Source organism: Ambystoma mexicanum, chromosome 8 (assembly GCF_040938575.1).
Source record: "Ambystoma mexicanum isolate Mex_15411 chromosome 8, UKY_AmexF1_1, whole genome shotgun sequence".
NCBI classification, from domain to species: Eukaryota; Metazoa; Chordata; class Amphibia; order Caudata; family Ambystomatidae; genus Ambystoma; species Ambystoma mexicanum.
Window position 1 is genome coordinate 1,077,976,824 of NC_090929.1, and position 19,419 is coordinate 1,077,996,242.

Below are 19,419 nucleotides of genomic sequence, written 5' to 3' on the forward strand. Positions count from 1 at the left end.
TCTTCAAATCATACCTGTACCTGTTCTATCTGTCTCAAGAATGATATCCTTTCTGATTCCTCATCAGAGAGCACTGACCTCGATAATGACTCCCCAATGAATGCTTACCCCTCTCTCTCTGCAAGTTATGCTTGGTCTAGAAGTATGTTAGATGAAAATGATAGTACCTATTCTCCACTAGAGTGTTCAGACTCATCTTCCTCCTCAAGGTCTAACAGCTGGCATGATTTCTGGCCTGAAAATATTGACTCCTCAGGGTATACCTCACCGAAAACTAACTTTCCGACGAATGCTTATTCTGACATGGAGACTACTGACTGCAATGCTTACTCCCTAGGGAATACAGACTCTTCTCCTTTCTCAGGTTATACCCGTAGTTTGTGCTCCAAGCATGCTGCTGCCTTTGCTTCTCTCCTAGAGAATGACTCCTGTGCTTACCCCCTGGAGGATATTGATCTCCCAGAGCCTGCCATTGTGTACAGTTGTCCCCACACAATTCGCTCCAGATCAAACAGCCCTCTTTCCTCTCCAGGGGAATCATGTCCTGCCTCCCCCAAGAGTTCTCACGTTCACATTCCCTCCAAAAGAAATAGTTTCGTCTCTGACATATGCCCCACTAGTACATACCTTCCTTCTGTCTCAAGTAGAAAATGTGACCGTAGCCCCAAAAAGACTTGCTCCTGTTCTATTTATCACTGAAAAAGCACTCTCTGAAGTTCATTGGCCAATGATACATGCACCTTGTCTATCATGAGAAATTAGCCACAGAGGGTAATTGCCCAAAAGCCTTACCTATCTCAGAAAAATAACACGTTTTGTTTGAAATGAAACAAGTTAAAGATGGTTCCACTGCAGTGCAACCAAATTGATCCCATTCAAGATGCCAAGTCAACCCCTCGTCATCCGGGGGACTTTTCTCCTTCAAGACTTTTTTGCATACCTTTGAAAAAAAGAGAACAGCAATTTTCCTTTGTGCAGGCATGCTCTAATGCCAATATTTTAAGAAACTACTGCTCAACATGCCATGCGTTCCTGTGAAAATATCTCCCTACCTTCTCTCGGCCAGAGATGTGGGCGGGACCCTCTTCTGTTTCAAGACACCCAGCTGAAACGGCTACTTGCGATATCCTAGAAAGAAACTGGATAGAAGTTATGGTAAGCGTTCTAATCAAAAGGGCAGAGGAAGTGCATGGGAATCACTGGGGTGGTGGTTCTGGAATCCTTATGTAGTGAGGGTTGGCTACATTTATTTGTTGGACAATCACGGCAAATATTAATACAAGAAGGAGGTAGGTGGGTCACACACACCTGGGCTGTTTTGTATGTACAGTTTTCAGTGCACTAGTTTATAAATGCATAATTGTACTGCAATATTGTCCCACAAGTTTGTGATTGTTCCTGAAATCTGCCTTACCTTTCACAAAGTGTTGTTTCAGAAGGTTCTTAGGGAGATGTTTAGTGTCTATTTTGAATCAGTGATAATCATAGTAGGCAGTGGTCTATGTACTTGCAGGGTAGATCACTGAAGTGCCTCTGTGAACCTGTGCAAGAAGAAATTGAAAAGATGACTGAAACCCATATGCTTGGCAAAGGCTTTCTTCAATGACCCTGCAAAAAGTCCATACACTGCAGGAATCTCTTCACCACTCTGCTAGGAATGGGTATCCGGTAATATTATCCCCATATATATGGTCGCCATACATAACGTTGCCGGGAAAAGGTTGTGGGGACATTATATATGGTGACCATATATATGGGGTCAAGGGTAGCAGGGGTTGTGCAGGTTTTGAGGGCTGCAGCCCCCCCCCCGCATGTTCAATGTTGTAATGTCACTGCAAAAAACAGCCATTTTTTGGCAACTTTTTTGCCAGGCAACATGTTTGCAGGGACATAATTACATGAAACCTAGGAATGTTCCTAGAATGCTGGTGCTCTGGAATCATATGATTTGATTTGATTTATTGTTTGCTTGTTAAGCGCTTATACAATAAAACACTACTGTTTCAAAGCACCCACAGGGCAACGGAGGGAGCAGGGGTGGGAGGTACATTGAAATGCATAAAAACACAATACATAAAAACACAATTTAAGAGCAGAGGGGGTGGGAGGAAGGAAAAAGGTCGAACCTACTATGCCATGTGAGTATTCAGAACGTGCAAGTGCAGCAAGGAAAAGGGCAGGGGGGTAAGTGCTGGGGAGTTTGAGCTCATGGGTGAGCCACAGATGAAGTGCTCAGGGTGATGTGTGCAACCTGGCCAGGAGCCGTGGGGGGTGTAAGTACGAGTCTCCAGGGCAGAGGGTGTAAGTGCAGAGGATACACAGAAACTAGGCCAATTGGGTGGGGCGGTCAGGGCCCCAAGGATGCATAAGGGGCCAGAACACCAATCACAGCAACTGTGGGGTTAGCAGGGGAGAGAAGAAGGGAAGGAGAAGGTAAAGAGGAGAGTCTTAAGGAGCTTCTGGAATTTAAGATCCTGCTCAAGGTGCAGAGGGAGGGGGGGGGCTGTTCCATAGCAGGGAGCCAGCTGAGGAAAGTGAACAACCACCTGCCTTCTGTTTTGTAAAATGCTTTATACACAGAGAGTTGGAGCCAGAGGAGCATAGTGATCTAGAGGGAGAGTATTTAGTATGATAAAGTTGAAGATAGTGTTATCCCCAGGCCCAGACCGCCTTGTGGATGATGCAGAGGGATCTGAATTTAATCTGTGCATCAGCTGGGAGCCAGTGAAGACTTTTTAGTGCAAGAGAGATGCGGTTCCTGGGCTTAAGGCCAAGGATAAGTCTTGCTGCCCTATTCTGGATTAGCTGGAGGGTCACAGAGTGGAAGATTGTAGATTCAGGAGGAGGCTATTGCAATAGTCAAGCCTAGAGAGAACCGGGGCTTGGGTCACATTGAGCCTCTGTGGGAAAGTGAGAAAAGGGAGAATTCCTTTCAGAAGGAAGAGCTGAAAGTGGGACTTCTTGGCGATGTCCTGAGTGTGAGGGAGGACAGAGAGTGAGGAGTCGAAGATGACTCCAAGATTTCCGGCTTCCGAAGAGGGCGCAGGGGAGAGCCCAAGGAGGAAGGCCAGTGTGGAGTGAAGAAGGAGGGAGCAGGGGTCCTGATGGGAAGGATCTCAGTTTTACAGGTGTTGAGGCAGAGATTGTTGTTTTGCTTTTGTTTGCCCACGTGAGGAGAACACTTACACTTACGTTTCCCCGCCCACAGGCAAAACAAGTTATTGCACTCAGACAAGCAAGAAATCACACATACACTAATCGTTATACTAAAACAAATGGCTCGTTATAGGCCTTTATTCACACAATATATGTATATATGAACTTAGCATACATAAACATACACCTAGATACATAGAAAGATGGATAAAAATGGCATCACTGTTAGTAAAGACATCAAAGACACCTTCATCTTGGCCACTACAACACTGCTTAGTCCCCGAGCAGGAAGCAAAGAGATCACTCGTGCTAACGGTGTCTGAGGCGGAGCATCCTCCCTCTCAGCAAGACTGCATCACCCGGGGGTCCAAATTCGAACACTTTTCCGCATAATGCCCTCTTCTTTATGGGGGCATTTCCCCGCCCTTCTCAGTTGGGTCTGCCCTTGGCCGAAGAGCAGATCACAAATGGAAGAGGGTGAGAGTGAAAAAAAACAGTCAGGAGTGGGAAAACCCAGCGCCCCTCTCCTCGCATTCATTCCCAGAACCCCTTATCATGCACCTGCAGGATGCTCCAACTCCCTTCCCTTATTCGTCCTTCAGTGGACAATACCATAACTATTCTCCATAGCAAGTCTACTCAGCAATAATATTTATGTCGCTCTGTGACCTTGCTCTGCTTTCGCTACTGAAATGCTCGTCTATTCTGCGAGGCCCGCAAACACGCAGGCTTTTATTACTGTGATGGGAAATGAGTGTTTCAAAATGGCTGCGTGCCGACGCCATGTTGTTCTAGCTCGCATTTCGCACAAGCATTACACTCCATCCCTTGGACACTCAACTACCATAACCTGACGGGCGTTCAGAGGACACCCAAAAGCGTTGCAACAATCTCCACAAATTAGGAATACATGAAGCACAACAACAAAAACAAATTACTACCATAGCAATTCCAAACGTCCAAATGAAAGCAGAACGTAGTGCCTGAGGAATCCATGCAAACAGGTTTTCCCACCAATCCTCATTTTGATCTTGTGTCACTCGAGCAACTAGCTCCTTAATATCTTTAATATGCTTTTCAATAGATGGGAAATTGTCTCCCAGGTCAAAACAACACATACCTTCCATCATTTCATAACCCAAATTGTGCTTTAAAGAAAAAAATCTATAGCCGCTCTATTTTATAAAATAGCTTTTCTAAAATGTCCATTGTCTAATAACAGTTCATTTAAAGCTAGTGAGGTTTTTTAAAGCTTGTGAGGTTTCATTAAGCCCTTTAACCACCAGCCAGGATAATTTGATCATGGTTTTATATCCCCTAGCTGCTAAACCCCAAATCCCAATAATGGAAATGGCTAAAGCCAACACTTCCGCTTCAGAGAGCAAATGTACCTGTCAGGCTCTGAATTCAGTAGAATGTCCGCGGAAGCTGCTGTACCCCAACAGTCCCATAAAAGTGAAACACACTGAACTGATGTGACACAGCTAAGCATGGATCACTTCAAAGGGAAAGGGAAATGGGAGAAAATAATAAAAAACAGAATACGATATTTGGCTCCTCGAACCTGCAGATTGAAAGAGAAGAAATAACATTCCTTTGAAATCACAACTCATAAATTACCTTCATAGATACTCTGCATCCACAACAATTCTAATCAGAAAACCGTACCTGGTTCTCCTCTACCGACTGCCTATATAGGAGGTATTTACGTGCTAGTGTTTGCAGAATCTCAGCATTACTAGAAGACTTCAGCATCAATTTCCTTTAGTTGGTTTAAAACTGCTCCAAGGGTAACAGAATATAAACAATTCGTAGAGTCTTTCTTACTTTGCTCTCCTGAATGCTCAAAGTATCTGTTTTTGAAAGAAGCGGGGAAATATGGATATTGTAACTTCCCTGCTTTTCTAAAACCTTAATTTTTTCCTAAAAACAGTTGCCCTTGAATCTGGAGTTCATACATACACTAAATGCCTCTGTGACAGACACCTTAAAGTGTTCCACGCGAGAGCACAACGCTGCAGTGTTAGTACACGAGAAAACAGCCTCTGTTCATGCGCCATATGTCCAGTGTAAAACTATCTTGTACGCATGAATGCCCAGATAAAGCAAATCGGAGTAAAGAAAGCTGTGTACATGCGTAACAGCGTCTGTCCATCAACAGATCCGCCGAGAAAGTCTTTTCCGCAGCTGGCGGAATAAGTCCAGTCACTTTCCAGTTCATATGAGAGCTGCCGAAAAAATCCATTTCTTTAACACTTACAGTTAATGAGAGAAACTACTTTCCTGTGCACCGCGTTTATACGGAAACCGAGCCACACCAATAAAGATGAGGTCTCATAAACAAAAGGTAACGGCGGCCACCAGCGCGAGCGAAGCGAGACGCTCCAAGCTCGACAAAGTATTACTTTGGATTAACTACCGCAAGCTTCCTTATATCAAAACAACGGGGCTACACTAACACCTTTTTCACACGCTATGGAGGAAGCACAAAGTAACTTTTAAAATGTAAATATTCAGAAATAATAATAAACTTGATACTCTTACATCCCGTTCCCTTTCCTCCATACTTTTGGGACATTCTGTCCTGTGGAACGGGACCAGAGCACTTTTTGTAAAAAAGCATCAAATTGAAAAATGTGTCCTTCTTCTCTTTTTACGCAGGGTACCGCATGCGGTCATAACCCCGCCCTTCTTAGCCCCGCCCCACGCATTGCCCTTCAGTCCTTTTCTCCGTACGGTCGGGGCTGGACGCACTTGCATTACTGGGAAGCCTTTTTCCTTCCTGTTGTCCTTCTCTCCCGCTCCGTTTCTGCGGTCACATAGTCCTCCGTCTATGCCGGAGCGTCTAGGATTTGCCACTTGTACCTCTTGCGAGTGCCGCTTCGCTAGGGCGGATCCCCATTCTCTCCACTTGGAGTGTCTGGGACCGGATAACTGGTGGGACTCATGTTTCTTCTGCGACTCCTTTTCGCTCCGGTCATTTCAACGTCGTCTTCGTCAGTGGGAGGAGATCTTCCAGAAGGTTCCTCCACCGCATTTCCAACTCTTCATCGACGGAAAGAAGAGACGCCCGGTAAGTTCCTTACTTTTCAAGGCACCCCAGCCGGGGACTCCTTTCCGGGGTCCTCCAGGTCCGGGAGCCAGGAGGGGCTGAAAAAGCTCAGCTACCGGGGGTTTCCCTGAGGTGTCTTGCAGGCCTAATAGGCGTACTAGGGTTTTCTCCAAGGGTTTCCATTAGGGGACTGCCTATACCGGATCACGATCCGAGGTTCACCGATCAGGTGCTAATAGCCAGCATAGTCGTGCTGAGGAGATGGGTACCGGAGTTCGCTCTGAGGTCGTCAGGAGCTTCCCACGCAGACACCGGGGTGCGCCCTGAGGCCTCTGTTGAGGCTTTCTGTACCGAACCACGGTTCGAGGCCCCTCTCCAGGGAGCTATTAAGACCAGACTCTGTTCCGAGGTTCCTCTTAACGAGGCTAAGGTGTGTACCAACAGAACTGAGAGGCCTGTTAAGGTCTTTTCTGTGAGGTGGATTCCTCAACTTTCCTGCGCTCGCAGTGTTACCGGTTCTGTTGAGGGGGCACAGGGAGAGGTCATCGACTGTAACTCCTCTGTTACCGGCATTGCAGAGGTTACTCCTTTGGAGGCTAATTTCAGGGACAGGATGTCCAGTAAACATCCGATGCCCCATAGTACGGGCTCTGCCGAGGATCCTTGTGTCAAGGCTAACATTTCAGTCAAGTCCCCCGACCAATCTGTGGAGTCAACTGCCTCATCTACACATGTGACGCAGTTCTCAGATGTTCACAAAATGGTGGCCGTTCCTGCGTGGTCTACGGTGGCCATTTTGGATTCTTCCCTCAGACCCACGCCATCGTCGGCGGGTGCTGGGAATCTTCTTTTAGGTGGACAACCTTATCCATGCGACAGTGTGAATCTGTTCCGCCCTTCCTATGACTGGCGTGCTCAGATGCCACTACCACATTCGGTCTCGCTTCCTCCTACATCTGCCCCATTGGTCTATGTAGACCCGGTTGGTGGTGGGCCCTCTTGGCAGCCCACCTCTCTACGTTCGTGGGGTTATGTTCCTCATGAGAGGCCTCTGCCCACTCCGGCGCCTAAGGTCTCGGCAGAGGATGCCTTTTTTGGGAAATGTCATAGTCTAATGAACTCTGATCCCATGAGGGAGTACTTTAAGGGCCTCTCTAGGGAAATCTGCCCTCAGACTCTGTTGCTTGCCCCGACAGTTCCTGTCACTGCGCCTGTTGCCCTGGCGGTAGCACCTCCTCTGCCTCCCAGCCCTCTTCCGGCTCTTCCGTCTCTGCCTCCCTTGTCACCGGTGGACAAGTCTTCAGCAGAGCGTGATGTCAATCTGTCGCCTGTCGCGTCACAGTCGGGGGATCTGGATGCTCTAAACGACCCTTTGGCAGATCAGGACAGTGAGGACCAGCCCCGCTCTGTCTGAGCATTTCACGACAGGGTACTGGACATGATGTCACTCCTTGACATACCAGTGCCTGAGGCACCCGCTCTGCAGGAAGGGGTGCCTTTGGGGGCACTAACCTTGTCTCCACAGGAGCGCACTGGCCGGTTCCTAGAGAGGGATGTCCTGGCCGAAGCCTGCAAGGTCTGGGATAAACCCCACACCGGGCTGCACATAAATAAAAGAAATACAAATAAATAAAATAATTGACGCTCGTTACAGGCTTCACACCTCTGAGGAAGTAGCCTTGGCGTCATGCCCGCTCCCGTCCTCGACGGTGGTAGCGGCCGCCACTCTGCAATCTAAGCCAGCCTCTGCAGCTCAAGTTCTGTCCAAGGAGGACAAATTGTTTGATTCCTTGGGCAAGAAGATTTTTGCCAATTCGGTGCTGCAATTGCATCAGGCCAACGCAGAGCTCATCCTGGTGGCGGCGAATATGAAACTGTGGAGAGATTTGGCTGACTTCCAGGAGTTCATTCCTGTCGACAGGTTAGAAGACTTTAAAGGCGGCTTGTCAGACGCTAGAGTGTTGGCGCAGGATATGCTGGAGGCTGCTGCGCATCATGTTGACACCTCGGCTTGTGGCCTCATGCTGGGGGCAAACACCTCTCGTCAGGCTTGGCTTCATGCAACAAAGTTTTCGAAGGAGGTCCAAGATAAAGTTCTGGACCTGCCTTTTGATGGCAAAGAGTTGTTTCATTCTTCAACGATGACGAGTTCACCAAGACTAAGGCAAGCACGCAGACTGCCAAGTCTCTGTCGCTGCTCGTGAAGGCCCCAGTCAAAGGTCAGCGATCTGGGTCCCTATCTCGATCCTCTTCAGGCTTTAAAGGGTTCCAAGATCACAGGTCGCGCAGGACTGATCCTCTGCCAGGTAACTTCCGCCAGAGGCAGCAAGGTGGCCAGTTTTTCTCTCGGTCGTCAGCCTCTTCTTCACGGACAGGTAGTCTCTCCGCCGAAAAGTCTGCAAAATGATATTTTTGGGCACTTGCACGAGACTCCCGTGGGAGGACGAATCTCATCTCAACTGGAGGCGTGACAAACCATCACCGACGACTGGTGGATTTTTCCCAACGCTCGGGCGGGCTTCCGCTTGCCCCTCCCCCTTCCCCACCCTTCAATCCTCCTTTCAGCAGTCGGGGACACCCTCCCTCACAGCTGAGGTCCAAAAGCTTATAGATCGTAAGGCTATAGAACCCGTTCCCCTCGTGGAACGAGGGGAGGGCTTCTACTCTCATCTGTTTACGGTGCCAAAACCCAACCAAGCTGGCCTGCACACCATTCTAGACCTTTCCCAGTTCAACCTTTCTCTTCCCCAAGAGAAATTCAGAATGATTACGCCCTGCCAAATAAAGTCTTCTCTTCAGAAGGGTGACTGGCTCAGCGTTGTGAACCTTCAGGATGCTTATATGCATATCCTGATTTGGAGCCCACATCGGAAATATCTGCGGTTTTCCCTGGGAGAGGAACACTACCTTTTTCGAGTTGTCCCTTTTGGTCTAACCTCGGCGCTGCGTGTCTTCACAAAGATGATGTCAGTCATTGCAGCCTTTTTAAAGCTACAGGGTATTCATGTGTATCCATATTTGGACGACTGGCTTCTGCACAGTCCTTGTCCGGTGAAACCTCGAGCAATCTTCAGTCTCTCCTTCAGCTCCTGTTCAGTCTTGGGCTGTCGGTAAACTGGCGGAAATCCTCCATGACGATCTCTCAGGACCTGATATTCCTGGGTTTCCGTTGGAACATGATCGACTGCAGAGTGTACTTGACGGTGGACAGGATGGCAGATATGTTAACCAAGTGTCAAGTCTTCATTCAGTTGGAAAGCATGTCCGCCTGGTGGTTCCAGAGGCTTCTGGGCCTCATAGCCATGTGCGTGCTTGCTCTTCCCCTTGCGCGTCTCAAGATGCGACTTACACAGTTGGCTCTTCGGAGCTCCTGGCTTCAGGCAGTGGACCCGGACACCAATATGGTTCTGGTTCCACCCTGCATGATGACAGATCTCCTATGGTGGTCTTCTTCCAGCAATCTGTCAGTGGGAGCGCCCTTTGAGGAGCCCTCCCCTCAGGTGACCATTACTACGGACTCCTCCCTTATCGGGTGGGGCGCGACGATTGATCATCTTCAGGTTTTCAACCTGTGGTCGCCGCAGGACAGATAATTTCACACAAATTATCTGGAGCTTTTGGCAATTTCCCTGGCACTTACAGCTTTCAAGCCAGGGATTGTGAACAAGGTGGTCCGCATCCACACGGACAATGCAGTATCCATGTTTTACATCAACAAGCAGGGGGGTACCAGGTCACCTCCCCTTGTAGATCTAGCCATTCAGATTTGGGAATGGGCCATTCAGCACAGTGTTTGGCTGTTGGCTGTACACATTTCAGGCCAGCTGAATGTAACAGTAGACTCTCTCAGCTGGCGAGCAGTGGTCAGCTACGAGTGGAAGCTGAACACGGAGATCCTCTCCGAACCTTTTCACCATTGGGGCACTCCAGAAGTGGACCTCTTTGCGACGTCATTGAACAGGAAACTTCCCCTTTATGCTTCCAGGAACGGGCTTGGTGCTTCTTCCCTTGGGGATGCTCTCGAGATTCCGTGGCACAACATAAGGGCCTACGCCTTCCCGCCTCTTCCTCTGATTCACCGGGCACTATGCAAGCTCAGGAACACGTCGAATTGCACTCTCCTGTTGGCCAGCCAGATTCTGGTTTTCGGAGCTTCAGCATCTGTCAGTCTGCTCACCAATCAGGCTTCCTCTGATTCCCGACCTGCTTCACCAGAGCGATCAGCAGATGTGTCACCCCTCCCCACAATCATTCAGCTTTGCGGCCTGGTGCCTGAGTTCAAATCTTTAGAAAGCTTCAATTTGTCCCTGGATAATATGCGTATTATCCAAGCGGCTAGAAAACCTTCGACCAGGTCTCAGTATAGGAGCAAATGGCTCCATTTCTGTCACTGGTGTTTAGCAAAACAGCTGGACCCCAGAGAAGCTGCTATCAACACATTGCTGTCTTTCATTTTTCATCTGGCAGCTTCAGGCATGCATGTTTTGTCTTGCGGGACTTATTTGTCAGCTATTGCCGCCTAACTGTCCACGGACTCTTGCTCTTTTTCTTTGACAAACCCTGTCAGTGAAAGGCTGTCAGGGTTGCTATGGCCTGGCTATGCTAATAAATATGAGGATTGGAGGTTTGACAACCTTTTCTGGGAGTGTCATTATGTTTTTGAGTGTTATGCCTTAACTTAGTATCTAGAGCTGTGAAAAGTGCCCAAGCCAAGATGGAGGGTCTGGTTAGAGATCTGATTGGTTGAGGATTCCTTTTGTCTTGGAGGGAAGAATTCTCAACTGCCTTTCATCGTTAGACACGAGCTGAGCAGGACAGAAACTTGGGAGCTTCCATTATTGGGCCTAATCTTTGGGCCAATCTGCGTGAACCAGGAAAGTTTGGAGTAGGAAGTCAGGAAGGAACAGTACGCTGAAAAGACTGAGAGCTGTAAACATTCTACCACCAGTCTTCTTGAGCTAAGTGCCAAGTTCATTTAAATTCATTTAAATGCTTATTTACTACTAGAAAAGTCTTGGAACCTTAGACTTTATTTTGTCCAGACTACGTTCAGTTATTGAAGGACAATTAATTTGCCTTGAGTGTGAATTCCAGTCCTAAGGTATAAACTTATGTATTTTGGGTAAACGTTTAGTTTGCCTGAGCGTGCGCCAGCACAGACTTGTGAGCTGAGGAAATCTAGTCGGCTTGCGCAGCTCGTAGGCACTGTTGGATTCCCCACAGTGTTATTAGTGGTAATAAAATTGAGTAACTGCATTGCTGGCACCTGACCTCTGTGATCTCGCTTCGGGAAGCAGTTCTGATCGGTATCTCGATCAGCTGTGCGTGCAGCATCAGAAGCAATGGTGCTTTTGTTATAAAATAAATTGTAAGGTTGCCGTCGCCGGCCGCCTCGTTTCTTTTTCTCCCGTCTCTCATGTTAGGAGAGGGAGGGAGGCAACAGCTGTTGTAAAATTGATGATTGCTAAACTACGCACCAGGTTTATTAACGAGTGTTAGGGAGAATTCTCATTCTATGGCTAATTTCCCTTACCTATAGTGTCCCCCAGCAGCTTTGCTGGATTTGAAGGGTTTGTTTCTTTTTACCTGCTAAGAGTGAGTCTCTTTTTCCCACTCTTAGGCATTTTTGCTATGTGTGCTCTAGGCTATTTTTATGTTTAATGTCTATGGGATTTTCTCACCCCCATAGGAACCATCTTTATTCACATGTGTTACACAGCAGCCTCTGTGCAGTGACACAGGGGTGTCGTAGCGACCCCCAAACCTAGACTCCATACCCTGGGACTGACTACTGTCTTCCAGGGCATGTAAAGTCCCCAATTGACTTTACTAGTCAATTGTTATGAACTTAACCAGTACAACCCATCTTACTATGGAGGTACTGAGAAGGGTTAATAGTTTTTCTCTTATGTTCATTTTCGAGAGGGTACCGTACAGTCCCTCTCTCTAAAGTTTCTGGCTGGTGGCAGTGGTTACTACCATAAATATTCGACCGCAAATATTTTCCTATGGGATTTTCCCATTGTTCGAGGCTACCACTTTTTCTGACAGCCTCTAACATACCGCCGGTTTATTTTATTATTAACTTTACTCCGGTAAGTTTTATTTGCCAGAACTTTAATATACATTCTTTCTCGTGTCTTTCTCTAAACTCCTAACCCAGGTCGGGGATCCTTTGTTCGTCCTTTTGGCGGGCTTCTGCCAAGAAGCCCTCCTTTCGGCGCCACTGAGTCTGGGGTGGGTCCGTTGTGTGGGAGGGGGAGTAGGACCCCTGGACAGGGTTGCCTCCCCAACCCATGTCGCACTCTATCCTGATAGGCTGGAGGGTCTCCTGCCAAGATGACCACTCCACTGTGTGCGTGACAGCTAGGCTGTATGAATGGGGCTCTTTTTGCATAAAAGCAGGGTCCTGAGGACTGGAAGAGCAAGACGTCGCCACTGGAACTAAGAAGCCAAAGAGGAGAGAAGCCAAAGACATCTGCAACGACTGAACCACCGGTGAAGCCCTGCTGCAGCGTCTCACCACTTTTCTCCACACGACGAGAGGAGATCTTCATCTGTAAGAGCCTTCTTCCCTTGAGCTGGTGGGGCCAACTAGTTTGCCAATCGCCTTCCTGGACCTGATAGCAAGGCACCAGTCCACCCGGACTGCGATTTAAAGGAGTGTACCTTTTTTATCGTCGGGCAGCACCGCGGCTGCTTTCATCCCTGGGTAGTGCAGTAACTCGAACCTTCCTCCACGACGAGAGCCTCTCTTCCTCTGCTGGATCCCCCGAACTGCAGGAACTACCACGAACAACCGCCACTGCAGGAGCCACTTCTTCATTTTAAAGGTACATTGTTCCGCCAGGCCGCCCTTTCTTCGCGGTAGCACTAAAGGTGTTTTAAATCCTTCACCTACCTGTTGGGTCGGCCGGCCCTCTCTCTTAACATTGTCTTTCGCTTTCTGCATCCACCTTTTCAAAATCGTTAACCAAAGAACTGACTGCAGCTACAAGAACCTTTCGCTCCTGGGCCCTTGCCCTGTACCACTGACTCTGGCAAAGGCCTATTGACTCTGGCTACATTTGTTAGATCTGCCCTCTTTAGATTGATTCTCAATTTGAACTGTGTTGGTGCTTATGCTTCTTATAACTACCCATTTATTCCCATTGCTAAACCTTGTGAAATGCCATTTTGCTCAGTTTTCCTTTAAGTATATGCTATACTGATGACCTAAACTGGTGCACAAACTTATGGGAAGTGTTGATAGGGTGTAGAAGAAGCTATCTCTATATAACTTGTGCTTTCCCTCCCTTGCAAGAAATTGTTAGTGAAACCCTTGTGTGTAGTTTCCACTGTGCCGTTTTGCTCAGTTTTCACTCTGGTTCACTTGGTCTACAATTTAAATAGGGAATGTGTATATTTTTCCTTGACTTAATTTTAACTTGCTTGATGACTGTGATAAATGTGTTTTCTTAGAAGTGTATGAAATAAAAATATATCTACTTTTTAATACAAAGCTTTGGTCAGTGTTTCCTTGTCCCATAGTGCTGTAGTCCTAATGTGTAAACCCTGAATACTGCTCATCTCCCTCTTGAGCTAAGTATGACTGCTCAGCCACAGCTACCACCTAAATCTTTGTTGTACAGACTGATCCCAAAGGGGATTTATTGCTCTCACCTGTAGTCTTAATCTTCTGGAGTGCTCCTTAAGGGAACTGCACAGGATTCTGCCTAACAACAAGCGAGTTTCAGCAGATGCTTTTCTTTCCCTTCTGTTCCAAGTTAGGACAGAGTGGGAAGGAGCAACATTTATGTTTCCAGTTTTACGCAATAAATATAATTCTATTAAAGGGAAATTCAGTTCGCTAACACAGAAACCCTAATTAGCTTAGCAGTTTTTTGTAAAAAGTACTTTTAGGTTAGCACAGTGACTTTTTTTGCCATTCCGTGGAGACAGGAGCACAGGAACTTAGGGACAAAGAGACAAATCCTGCATGTGATTCTTTGAACTCATATTAGGTTCACTAACTTTTGGAATCTCAAAGTATATTCACTGAAAGTTTGTCTTCTGAGGAGCGGCATTGTTCTTAAAGGTTTAAGGAGCACAGCGTGAACCCTTTTGGTGAAGGGGTACTCAGCAAGCCTTGTTAGCAACCTATGTGTGACTATTAATGTGCTGTTATAAAGGATCCAGGAATCCTTTGTGGTGAAGGAATAGACATTCAAGGTTCAAAAAAGTAGTTTTCCCCATCAAGGGTCTTCTCATCCTCTAAGCAAGAGGCGGAGGACAAACAGGTACTTAGGGAAAGTGGCTGTATATTTATACAGGGAACATGCAGATGCAAATGATATGTTAAATGTTGTGTCAACCTATGCTTCCCTCCCTTGCTGCAGATTATCCTGAGGGTCCGGAGGTCCGGAAGGTGTCTGTTCTTTTTTATTTTCTCCAATTCCCCCTTTCCCCCGGGGGTAAGGAATACTTAGATGTTGAAAGGAGTAGTTGAGTGTTCCATGCCTTTGAGGGTCTGGTGGGGCTCAGCAGCTTCGGCAGTTCGACGGTCAAGACTCAGCCTGACAGAATGAAAGGCCACAACTTAAAATCAGCCTGAGCTTCTGAGTACCCCTTACGAGATTTCAATGGACGTGTTGGGGGACAGTTGAGGGAGGAGTTGAAGATATCTCATATGGAGACTGTGTTAGGCAGAATCCAGGGCAGTTCACTTAGGGAGCACTACCCCAGATTAGGACTACAGTTGAGAGCAATAAATCCCCTTTGGTATCAGTCTGTACCACAAAGATTTAGTTGGTAGCGGTGGCTGAGCAGTCAGACTTATCTCAAGAGGGAGATGAGCAGTATTCAGGGTTGACACAATAGGTAGTACAGTACTATGGAGCAAGGAAACACTGACCAAAGTTTTGCATTAAAAAGAGAATATATATTTATTTTATACACTTCTAAGCCAACACATAGATCACAGTTGATAAAGTAAGTTAAGTTTAGTCAAAAGAAAAGCATATACAACTCCCTATTCAATTGTAGACACGTTTGCGGTAGAGTGAAAACTGAGCAAAACGGCACAGTGAAAATCAACTACAAATGGCACTCTAACAATTCAACGAAAGGGAGGGAAAGTACAAGTTAAATCGAAATATCTTCAGACACCCCCTAGCAACAATTCCCTGAAGTTTTGTGAACAAGTAATGCACAGTAACACTTTAACCAAAAGATAAGTGAATGAAAACTGAGCAAAATGGCACTCCACAAGTTACAACAGTAGGAAGGAAGAGGGGTTTAGAAGATTTAGGTGCATCAACACATTTCTCATTGAAAACTAATCTAGTGAGAGCAGGTCTAACAAATCAGCCAGAGTCAATAGGCCTGAGCCAGAGTCAGTGGTACAGGACCAAGAGTTTAGGAGCAAAAATGTTCTTGTAGCTTCAGTCAAGTCTTTAGTAGAAAGATATTGAAGAGGTAGATGCAAGGTGAAAGACAATTTTACGAGAGAGGGCGGCCGACCCCACAAGTAGTTAAAGGATTTAAAACACCTTTAGGGCTACCACGGAGAAAGGGCGGCCTGGCGGAACAATGTACCTTAAACATGGAGAAGTGGCTCCTGCGGTGGCAGTTGTTCCTGGTAGTTCCTGCAGGTCGAGGGGTCTTATCATGCAATTGGAGCTGTGGTTGGGGAGTTGCTCGATTGTTACCAAGAATTTTGGGATGTGTTTGATGAGAAAGTTGTGGGGAGCTTCCTCCACACAGACCTTTCGACTGTAAGATAGATTTGGAACCTGGGGCAGTGCTACCTAGTAGTAGGGTATATTCTCTCATTGAAAAGGAGAATGAATACTTGAAAGAATACTTAACTGTGAATTTGAATAAGGGGTTAATTCATCACTCACAGTCTCCAGTAGCCTCCCACTTTTTTGGTCTGAAGCCAGATGTGTTCCTTAAGAACTTGTATTGGTTATTGTGCAGTAAATAGGGAGACAATCAAGAACAGGTATCCTCTTCCTTTAATTTCGGAGATGTTAAATCAGATTCAGGGAGCCACAGTTTTTTCTAAACTGGATTTACGGGGAGCCTACCACTTAGTCAGGGTCCAGGAGGTGGACGAGTGGAAGACCGCTTTCAAGACCAGGTTTGGGCTCTTTGAATATCTTGTGAAGCCTTTCGGTCTATGCAACGCTCCTGCAGCCTTTCAATTCTTTATCAATGAGGTTCTCCAAGAATATCTGGTGGTTTATATTGATGATATTTTGATTTTTTCTTCAGATATAAGTTAACATCAGGAACATGTACGCAAGGTCCTTCAGAAACTGAGAGATAATCATCTGTTCGCAAAGCTCGAAAAAAGTCAATTCCACACTGAGTCTGGGATTCATCATTTCCCCTAAAGGTCTGGAGATGAATACTCGTAAAGTTAAAGCGATCTTAGACTGGCCTTCCCCAACAAAGGTGAAAGAAGTACAACGTTTCATTTGTTTTGCCAACTTCTATCATCATTTCATTGAAGGTTTTTCGCAAATAATCTCGCCCATTACTAAGTTACGTAAGAAGGGGGTGATGTTTTTATGGACTGCTGAGGCAGAGCAATCCTTTCAAATGCGAAAAGCTTGTTTTGTTTCTAGTCCAATTTTGGTTCATCCAGATCCGGTGAAGCCTTTTTTTGTAGATGCAGACGCCTCAAACTTAGCCTGGGGGCAGTTTTGTCTCAAAGACATTCTGTGACAGGGCAACTTCATCCTGTGGCTTTCTTCCCTAAAAAAGTTTAATCTGCTGAGATAAATTACTCAATTTCTGACAGAGAACTTTTGGCAATCAAGTTGGCATTGAGGAATGATGTCACCATATGTTGGGGGCAAGACACACTGGGCCTCATTACAAGTCAGCCGGTCTGGAAACAATGGTGGCGGTAAATCCGCCACCACTGTTGTTTCTGGACCGGCTGATTCCGAGTCCTGCAGGCGGGAGGTGTCACTCCCGCCAGGTCTGACCTGGCGGGAGTAACACCACCCGCCTGCAGGCAGACATGGAAACACCGGCTCTGTCATAGACAGAACCGGTGTTTCCATGGTCCCCATCCCCATGGAGTCCTACGGGAGTCCTATGGGGGTCCATGGGAATGGGGATTTACAGAATTCTGCCTCCGGAATTACCGGGTCACCAGGGTTGTAATGCCCCGGTGATTCTGGTAATCACAGAGGCAGAATGGTATTACGGGTCTGGCGGCAGCCTGCTGGTTTTTCCGGCACGGCTACCACCGGACTTGTAATGTGGCCCACTGTAACTGTTTTAACGGACCATCGTAATCTGCTTTTCTTGAAATCTGCAAAGACACTCACCCCTAGACAACTAAAATGGTAATTATTTTTTGCAGATTACGATTTTGTAGTCACCTTTAGGCCAGGGAAACTTAACGGAAAAACAGACGCTTTATCTCGCCAATTCCCAGGAAGTGAATCAATGAAGAGTGAGTGTGTTCCTCAACCCTTGATAGCGTCGGAGGCGTTGTTTTGGCAGGAACTCAAGCAGCTTGGAATCTGGCTGAGGAAATCAAGAAGGTGATGACAGAAGAACAAATGGAAGAATGGGAGCGACAGGATCCTGCTCGTAATATTCAGAATGGCCTGCCGTATTTTGATGATCGATTGTACTTAGCTTCTTTGGAATTTAGAGAGCATGTGTTAAGAGATTGTCATGAGTCAAAGTTATCCGGGCACCCTGGTTACAGAAAAACCTTGGAACTAGTCAGAAGGGAGTTTTGGTGGGAGAGAATTCGACAGGATACATTGAATTTTGTGAAGACCTGTTCAGTTTGCGCTGAGGCAAAGCATCCTACTGGAAAGCCCATGGGTTTATTAGAACCTCTTCCGATTCCTCCTCATCCCCGGCATACAGTGGCTCTGGATTTCATCTCAGATTTGCCAAGGAACCAAGGTTGCTCATCTATTTTGGTGGTAGTCGATCTATTGTCTAAAGAAGGACATTTTATTCCCATAAAGGGAGAGGTTACTGCGGAAAGTCTGGCTCGGAACTTTCTTCAAGGGGTGGTCAGGTTGCATGATTTACCCAGCAGGGTCATTTCAGATAGAGGTTCCCCGTTCGTTTCTGAATTTTGGAAGGCATTTTGTAAGGGATTAGGTATGGAGGTTAGTTTAACATCGGGTTATCATCCTGAAACGAACGGGCAAGTGGAAAGGGTTAATCAGGAGCTGGAGAAATACCTGAGGTGTTATCTGAATGAAGATTCTGGGTGGGTAGATTTAATTTGGCTGGCAGAATTTGCGTATAATAACGGCGAAAAAGATTCCATGTCTAAGGGCCTCATTACAAGGGTGGCGCTCCCGTAATGAAGGGTGCCGGTACGGCACCGGCACCCTTCATTATCCCATTAGCCAGTTGTTGGGAGTCCTGCTTGGTGACCTCTATTAGATCCAGTGCCCGGCGAATGTTGTCCTTTGTCGACCTATGGAAAATAAACCCTCTCTGATCCGAAGTCGATAATACTCGGAAGAGGAGGCGCGAGGCGGTTGGCCAGGACCTTGGAATATATATTGGCGTCCAAGTTCAACAGGGAGATGGGTCTGTACGAACTATTCTCCTGGGGGTCCTTTCCAGGTTCGAGAATGAAGACCGTGATGGACTCTTGCATTGATGGGGTAACCGATCCAGCGGCCACAAACGAGTTGAAGAGGCGGGCCAGGGGAGCCAATAATTGGGGCCGGAAGAGTTTATAAAATCGTGTGGAGGATCCGTCTGGGCCTGGGGCCCTAGGCTTCAGGCTTTTAATGGCTTCCTCCACTTCTTCATTTGTGATAGGCGTTTCGAGTTCTTCCCGTGCCTCTGGAGTCAGGAGCGGGAGCGCCGCCTCTTAGATGTTGGAGCGCTGCTCGGCCAGGTTCCGCGGGGATGCCGTCATTATTTCCGACTGGTAGGCGACTGCTAGACGTACTTTCTTGTGGTCCGCATGGTGGATCTTCCCTTGTGAGTCGCGGAGACCCAGGATTGTGTTCCGGCTCTTTTCTTTAGCCAGTTTACTGACCAGCAGCTTGTTAGTCTTGTTGTTGTGGACGTAGTACCACTGCTTGGTTCTGGTTAGCAGATTTGCTGTGGAGTCGTGTAATGCGCTTCAAGCCTCTTCCTTGCCATTTGTAGGATTTCGGGGACCAGCCCTTACGTTTATGAGTGGCCTCAGTGTCACGGACCTCGGCTTCCAGGGTAGCACG

General features: G+C 47.0%; 1 long non-coding RNA gene across 3 annotated transcripts in view; it reads left to right on the forward strand.

Moving 5' to 3' along the window:
* Nucleotides 1-197: 197 nt before the first annotated feature.
* Nucleotides 198-19,419, forward strand: part of LOC138472747 (uncharacterized) — a 732,613-nt gene continuing 713,391 nt past the window's right edge. For all 3 annotated transcript variants that reach the window (XR_011268674.1, XR_011268672.1, XR_011268673.1), the window contains exon 1: nucleotides 198-1,155. This is a non-coding gene — a long non-coding RNA (uncharacterized lncRNA). The remainder of the gene's footprint in view (nucleotides 1,156-19,419) is intronic.